The sequence below is a fragment of the Python bivittatus genome, unplaced genomic scaffold (genome assembly GCF_059951505.1).
Source record: "Python bivittatus isolate LINGU-HERP-01145 unplaced genomic scaffold, Pbiv_v1 ctg000590_np1212, whole genome shotgun sequence".
NCBI classification, from domain to species: Eukaryota; Metazoa; Chordata; class Lepidosauria; order Squamata; family Pythonidae; genus Python; species Python bivittatus.
In genome coordinates, this window is record NW_028277086.1 from 13,225,583 (window position 1) to 13,234,622 (window position 9,040).

Below are 9,040 nucleotides of genomic sequence, written 5' to 3' on the forward strand. Positions count from 1 at the left end.
GACAATGAAAGGCTGAAAGCAGTTAGAAAACTAAATAAAATGATTACAACTAGAAACAGAGAGAAGTGGGACCAAGGAGCTTCTGACAGTAGAGAATTTGATAAAATAGCAGTAATAAGGAAGTCTTGCTTCTGTATAGAAGTTGACATGGCTTAGGGTGGAGAAGTTTGACTCAGAAGACAACCTCTTAATCTCTTCTTATATAAGATTGTTAACCCAGTCAGCCACTAACCCAGTCAAACCTCCTTACCTGGTCATATTTATTTTCTGAATACAGAGTTCCCACTCACTTTCTCCAGGTATCCCATGAACCATTGCATGAGGAGATTACTAGTATCATCATCCCCTTCCCAAGTGCATGTAGAGGAAAGAGTGGAAGAAATGAGGAAAAATGGGGAAAGAACAATATTCCAAAATCCTGGTTCGCATAGAAGTATCAAGCTTGAACCCAGCTGGACTACCTGTCCTTGCCATTGTTGTTTTTGTTTTCCAATAACAACTTCCATCCTATACTCCTCATTTCGGCCAATCTCTCCCAGCCTTCAGCCCTCCACCTGGACACCCAACCCAACTCTGCTCTGGAAAGCATTCTATCCCTTCTTCTTCACTATGGCTGTTACTTCAGCTTCCTCCCTTAATGGGTCATGAGAAGAAAACTACTCCTAGTAAGGACAGGATAACCTTCAGCAAGGGGAAAACACAACAGGGAAGGTTACAACCTTCCCCAACCCCAAGAAGATCCAGAGGAGATAATAGGCAATAAAATGGGAGGACAAGGCATGTCATTCATTCAGAGCATATACCTGGGATCCAGGCTCAAAGCAAGGATGGCCTCAGAGGTGTCCACGGGGAGAGTCAAGCAAGTCAAGATAGTGGCCACAACCATGCGTTCAAAGCCCCACCTTTTATACATGTGTTGTGACCACCATTTTGGCATTTACATGTGTTGGCAGGTTCTGGGAAGCAGGACAGTAGACGCCAGATCATCTGTGTTACGCATTCAAAGAGGGCTCCCCAATGAACCCTGCCAGAGAGGAACAGTTCCTTCCTTGCAACAATTGACCAGGTTCTGCAGAACTAGAAAAAGCCAACTCAGCTGTAGACCTAAACCAACACCATCTGATCAAGCAGATCTGGAGCTAGTTTTGAATTGGTACAAGAGCCTTGTCCCAAGGTGCTCATCATCTCCATTCATAAGAGGATCTTTAGGCATCTTTGAACAGAAATGTAAGGTGGGTGGCCACAGTCCAGTGGTATTTTGTGTGCCCACTTGCCCAAGAAGAAGATAAGGGTGTCTTGGGATTGCCCATGTGAACATAACATTTTGTGGCTAGGCAACCTGCCTTTCCCCATCTCCCCTCCCATCATTGCCATATCAGTTGTGTTTTGAGAATATCCACAACAGACTCTCAAACTGGCTTACAGTGGTTGTAATATATGGTAAAAGTCTAAGTGTTGAATTTGGCACAAAATAGGACACAAAATGTGGCACAAAATACAATGTTGATCAAAAATAGAAGAATCTGAAATGATGTGATGATGATGGTGATGATGATGATGATGACGGATAGACAGACAGACAGACAGATAGATGATGGATGAATGGATGGATGGATGGATGGATAGATAGATATAATTTGCCTCTGAATTTTTAATAACTAAGTGATAAAGAAATAGTTGGGGAGGAACTTCTGCTTCTTAATCTACCTCTCCAAGTACAAAAGAGAGTGTAGTCCCCAAAATCCAGAGTCAGTTAAAGTCTCTCAAGCCTTTTGTACCATGTAAATCTATGTGGTTGATTTTCAAAACAGTCCTTTCTCTCAGAGTATCCTTTCCATAAAGGAACAAGGAAATAGATGGAGATGCTATCAGTTACCTTGGGGCACTTCTAGATCAGGGCACTTCTACACAGCAGCAACTCAGAGGCACTCCCTGATCTGTCCAATCTCACCACATTATCTGTGTTCACTATTTGAGCCATGCTATATCTGGCCAAGCTGCAATGCATTGGAAACACAGCAAAGTTCACCTTCTGTTTGTATCATTACAACTCTAAAGAGTTGATGTGCAAATTATATTTTTACTGGGAGGGTCCCAACTCTCATCTTCTATTTTCACAGGGTCTTTTCAAGTGCAACAAAGAACTAGTGGTTCAGTAGCTTAGCAGCTTCCCCTCATTGCTTCCTTTTGAAACTAGGAGTGGAGATGAGTGAGGATTGATTTCAAATCATTCTTGAGACAATGTAAACTGTGTCAGGCTTGTGTCATGACCGTAAGATGCTGCTTGCATCATTCTGACCTCCCCTTGCCCCCTCCCCAACTGCAGATATCACTGGTTGGAGAGTAGAAATAGCAGTGCTATGGCCTTAATTGTAGAGGTCCCTCCCTAGAATTATAATTCCTTTGAAAGAGCAAACGGATCTTTCACCAGTGTAAGGCTAATCCCAACTTGTCAAAATATAAAAGATAAGGATTCCATATATAGTGAGTATAATCAAGAAAAATTAAAGTTCTTCCAATCCTGCTAAAAATAATACATCTCATTGCAAAGCTACGCTGTTTGCTGTGAATGTATTCAGACTGTACTTTCCCACTTGACTAGGTGAAATATACATAGCATCTGCAGAAAAAGCAGACCAAATGGTCCTTTCAGCCTCACGGTGAAACCTGAGTCAGTAGTTTGAATCACTTCTCAATCCATTGTAATGGCAAACGGCCAAGGAGGAAAAAAACATTGACTTGCTTGATTTAACAATGCAGTACTTAGAAGAAAATGTCAACGTTTGTGGGCATGCTGGTAACTTTGCTCTCTGGAGCTGACCACAATGTTTCAGTAATGGATTGTTGTAGCAAAAAACAAGCAAGCAAGCAAACCCTTAATTGAGAAAAAATTAAGCACAATTATTTGCAAATATTAATTGAGTTATTCTTTGTGCAGTTATTGTCAATCAAGGCCTAGTTCACGGCTTGTTTAATTTAGCAGGGCCCTGGTCAGCTACAAGCATCTTTCAGTCATTGATGAATTCACATATTTGTGCAGGAAGGTGCATGGGATCCCCTGCCCTGATCCCCTTTGAAGCTGTATTTTTCTTAATGTCCCAGAAGAAAGCAAGAATACTATATAACTGGGGTGTAATTACACTAAAGAAGGAAAGTCTCCTTCAGTTTTGAGTTTGTGAAGTTTTCTTGACAACAGTGTGGAAATCTTTTGCTGGGCCTTCTTTTGGGACCTCATTTGACTTCCCAGTCTACCCTACAGTCCTGAATCTATATAGATGCTCTCATCTGCTGAGGGTAATTTTATTCATAGTCTACAACTAAGATGAAATCAATTAAATCCAATGAGGTTTTTGTCCTACCCCTGCCCATTTCTTTATCCTGTCCGAGCTGAGGGGCTAATGTGTGACCCTGGCCCACCACACCAAAGTCAAGTGAAAAGGGCCTCACTCCACTTTTGTTTAAGTGTGAGAAATGATCCACCAGTATAATCACAAACATTTCCTGACTTTCAAGTCAATGGGGGGGGGGGTGTGAACAGCTGAACAGAATGTTATAGGCCACACTGGAAACTTGTGGGTCTCCTGGAGAATTGAACGGAGACAAACTTCACCATAACTGAAAAATGAGACTGTTCTTCTGCTTTCAGGTGCCCGTGACCCAGGAAAATTCTTGAGCTGGTATGGGTATAACACAGGCCAGGACCTCATGGAATTATGTGGGAGAAAGAGTGCACTAGAAATACCACAGTGTGTTTTCAGAACATACTTTATGTCAAGTTAGTACACAGTGTTGGTGAATGTTTTATTGGCAGGAACTGTGAGAGGAAGCAGGTGGAAAGAGGTGAGGGTCAAACTGGAATGTCGGAAACATCTGTGCCTCGAAGGGAAGGGGAGAGATCAGAGAGATGTATGAACAGAAAATGAAAAACATGTTTCTAAATTATGCTTCATTTTTAATGGTTTTATTTATATTTATTTAAAAATACAATAAGCAGTTTTACGGATGGCCAAATTATTACTCAATGTGCATCTATCTCAATGGGAAAATGTGAGGTGATTGATTTTTAATTTCTCTTCTGAAAGTTGTTGTTGTTATCCAATCTAGTACTAAACTAATTTCAGATATTTTTCCAATCATCCCAATCTTTTTAATTGGCATTTCTTTGGGAATAATTCTAAACTTTCTCCATTAGTGGAGCTGATACATACCAACGTGATAAAAACTTGAAACGTGGTTGAAATGTGCTGGCAATATTCTAAGCAGACATGGAATGATCACCAATTTTGAATAGTATTGCTCTGTTTTCAGCATGGCTGAAATGGGAAATTAATGTAGTATGTTATCCCATTAAATGTCCAGAAAATGGTAGCCCTTGTTCAGCAAAATATTCCCAAGTTAACATATTTTGTTCAAATGTTTATTTATGCAGCATTTCTAGGCCACCTCAAGTCCCAAGGAAGGACAATACAAGTAAGCTGATCATGTTAGGAAGTTCTCTTGTAATCACAACATAGGACGGGGGAATGGGAACCAGAAGTTCTTGGACGACATGCCACCCTCACTCTCACTTTCATAGAGCCTTATGGTCCCAAAATTAGTAGCACAATTTTTCATGGTTTGTATGCGAGAAGTAATTGCAATAAGGAATACAGCCAACATAGAGATACATTTTCAGTCTAGGACATAGTAGGTCAAATCTTGCTTCTCCATGTGAAAAAGTCCTGTAGCTTAAAACTAGGAAACATTCAGATGCATTAGTTAGAAACAGTTCCTATAAGCATTCCTCCAGCATTTGTTAAAAATGTCTGTATAGCATAGATGCTTTGCATAGGAGTTATTTTTTTAAGATGAAAAAGCTTATGAAAATGAAAGGATAGGCATGCGGGACCTACAGGAGTTCTCAGAAATAAACTTTCATTACAAGAAGAACTTTTATTTTAAAAGAGAGAACATCTAGCAATTCGAATTACTAACACATAAAGGCAGAAAAGCACTGCAGACTGATTACTAAATACGGACTCCATGGAAGCCCAGATTTCCATGGCTTTGACCAATAAACACACTGAGATGATTGACAATCAACTGGCACATTAAATGTATTAAGATTTAATTTTATTTTTCTCACATTACTTAATAAATAACAAACTTAATTTAGGCATGATTATGCCTTTCTGCCACACACAAAATTTCTGGTTAGGAGAAACCATCTGTTTCAACAAGACCTTGATTAGTTATAAAAACACACAGAGATCTTGTTACAATGGTTTATAAAGTAGGCTACAGGATATGCTTACAGACTGCTGCTATGGCTCTTCCTTCATATCTTCAACTAGGAATTGAATATTTAGTTATTACACATCTAAAGAAATTTCTGCTGGGTTCTCATTCTTGAGGGATTCTAGATTTAGAAAACCAAGAAAGGAACAGGTCCGGATCGGAGACTCATGGCTAAGCATCTGCCTGGTACACAAAAGGTCCCGGGTTCAATCCTCCTGTCATGCCTGGAAACCACATGTAGACAATACTGAGTGAAATGGATAAGGCACTCGCTCATTTTATGTTAATATCAGCCACATAGCTGTCTGCTAGGTTCGGTGGGTGGGTAGCAGACGTTCTGCAATGATATGGAAAAGGTGGCATGAAACACATCACACACTTATTTTCTATCATGGTCCATCAACTCATGGGTAGAGCACAACTGTAAAGTCTTGGTAGCTGACTGAGGAAAAAAACAAGAAGATTCTTCTTTAACAAGAGCTGTTGAAAGTGTAAGTTTACAGAAATTTCAGCAACTGAATTCCTTTCACTTTAGAACCCAATTTATCTTTCATTTCAGGGCTACTTCTCTAATAACCTGCCAGTTCTTGTTTCATGTTATTTCCTTCATAGATAAGGATTTGCCAAGCTATTGACAGCAGCTGGAAACTATGAGTGATTCTTTTCCAAGCATGATTCTCACAGAGTTCCCTTTATTGAGGCTTATTGAGAAGAATGGGATGAGGTTACAAGAATTCAACGACTGAACTATTTTCATTTAGAATCAATAAATCTCTGTGTACATTAGGGTGGAGACTTCCTATGATCTGTCAAGGAGGTGGGCATTTTCACAGATAATGGAAAGTTTACATAATGGTCTCTTGAATCTTTGTCAGGCTGGGGACCAACTCTTAAAAGTTGGTTGGAAAACATACTAAGGCATTTTCTTTTTCTTTTTTTTAATTTGAGGTATTTTTTTAATGGCTCCATTTTCCTATTATTCTGGCTCCAAGTCATTTATTGCCTAAACCAAAGGTGAAATGACACTTCTGCCTCATCTCACACACTAACATTTACCTTTGTGACAGCATAAACCTTATCACCAATCAAGACAGAACTTAGGTGGTCTAAGATAAGCTGCTTAGCACTCACAGCACCATCCATCAAAACCTCACTGCTACCAGTTAGCTTCACCCCACCACTATACCTTATCATGGGGTAGTTCTGCCATGTCCAGATTATATATCCCTATTGAGAAAACCATAGAAAGCTAAGAAAACATGGATCATCAAACAAATCTATCAAGAGTTCTCACTTGATGTCTTTGACCAGGTTCAAATTATCATGTTTTGGACACATTAAGCAAAGCTCCCTTGAGAAGTCCATAATGCTGGGATTTGTGAAAGGAAAAAGAAGAGGAGAACAACCAGCAGCAAGATGGATGGAATCACTTAAAGCAGCAATGGCTGCACCACTGGAAGAGCTGAAGGGCCAGATTGGGGATAGATCAGCCTGAATAAGTCTATGTGGTCACCAAGAGTCAACACTGACTGATGTAATATAATCAATCTAGCAATCAATTTTGAAGAGAAATGAGCTGTAATGGGTTACTGTTTACTTCATCAGGGAAAGGATTAATATTCTGTGTTAGGACAAAACAGTTTGGAAGGAAACAAAATGCAGAATGTACAGACCATGACAATTGCTTTCTTGACAATAGCCTATTAGAAAATAGTTTTCAAATGTGAGATTCTTGCACAGGAGAAATGAATCGAGATTTTAAAAATTATTCAGTGAAAGGAAACAAAGCTGAACTTTTTCATGAACTGAAATGTACCTGGTTATGTCAACTAATAATGCTTTTACAAGTTGTAATGTTATTATACCAACGTTATGGTGGTGGACTTGCTGCACTGGGAAGGCCTAGGCTCAAGTCCACCCTTATCATGGAAGCTCACTGGGTGACTTTGTTCAGTCTCTCTTAGCCCAATCTACCTTACAGGGTTGTTGTTATTTGGAAGAACAGGGGGAGGGAGCATTACGTACGCCACCTTGAGTTCCTGATCAGTGGACATCATCTGTTAGGAAAAAAAAATCAGAGATTCCCTCTAACCAGCAAACTCTGTAGTGGTGTGAAACAGAAAGAAATGCAGGAAGTACATGACTGTGGTGTTTTGAGCAGGTGTTCGTTCTATTCACCCCTAACCATTCGGTTCAGGGTGTGCTGCCAAATATTTTACAAAAGAGAGGGAAAGAAGGAGAAATTCTGCTGAATTTTTCTTTTGGGCTCCCTTTGATGTTCATCAAAACATCTGTGCATCAAAACAAACTTTTTAAACATCTAGCTTCTGTGTGGCAGGCCCATCCTTGTTTTAAATGCTGCAGGAGAGGCACAAGTACACAACTGCACTTGTGGCAGTACAAAAGTAATGTCTCCACGGATCCAAAGGCTTTGGAATCAGCCTTGTTAAGAAACTCACTGATCAAGAATCAAGGCACCTAACTTGACCCAGAGGGTGCATCAGAAGAGAAAGGAGCATGCATTCTCTCTGCTTTTTCATTCTTTCACCCAACTTTCTAACAGGCAGGCCTTCAACCTCCCATCCCAAGGTAGGGCTAGGCAATATTTGGCAGCTATAGATTACATCAGTACTGTTTAAGTTTTGGTTCAGTCTGGGAAGCCCTAAATGGCTTAAGACAAGATTATCAAGCAGAGATCTGTCACAGATAATTTAATTTGGATTCCTGCAACTAGTAAGTTGAACTTGTGGCCTAAATGGTGCCTTCCAACTCAGTGATTTATTCTACCCAAGGGAACCTCCTATCTCAGTATGAACTTGTCCAAATATTAAAGTCAACAGGAGAAGCCCTCATGTTCTCAAATCTATTCTTTGGGAAGTCAGGAGAGGACCTTCCCCTATGTTCCTCATAAGCTTCAAACAGACTTCCTCAAGAACTGCATAGAGTCCAGATTCTTTCCACTTTGAGGAAAAGAACCAAGATTCATCATTGGGCCTTTTCTGATTAAGGTTGTTTTAATAATGGTTGTAACAATTGTTAATGATATTTTAACAGGGTTGTTCTTTAGTCCCCTGTGGGCAGACACATATTCCCCCTTGTTGCCTTATTTTTTTGAAAAAAAATCACATCTCCCCAGAGGCAATTATTTTAACACTTTTTTGGAAACAATGAACAGCATGTCCATAGTGGGAAGGAATAAAACAAAGAGGGGTGTGATCAGAGCCATTCTTTCTCCACAGATCTGTTTTCTCTTCCATTCCCTTTCTACTATCTTCTCTCTCTGTCCAGGAGAGAAGGAAAGAAATACATTGACTATACCAGAAATTGGAACTGATCTCATCTCATACAGGGTTGAGAAATTAGGACAAGAGCTTAAGAACTTAATTTAAGAGCCACAGGTTGCCCGACCATGGTGTTTTATCAAGATTGGTGTCCATCCAACATAATCATTTAATTATAAAGCCCTAATTCAACTATTCCCAAACACATGAATGTGCCCTGATACAGGCTTGGAAACCCAAAGCCATACGCTTTTCACAGCAGCCATTTTCTAGTTAAAAACAGGAGCAATTGATACTTTCGTCTTTCAAAAGAAAAGAAAAGAATATTCTTTCTTCAGAATATTCTGATTTGCACTGTCAGCAGTTTGTCACCAGCTTAGCCCTACCGACTTCAGAAAGGCCTTCCTTATTCATACCAGGCTGAGAATACATATAGGCCCTCTGCCAAGAAAAATAGTGATTCCAGTTATAATTTCTCAAGA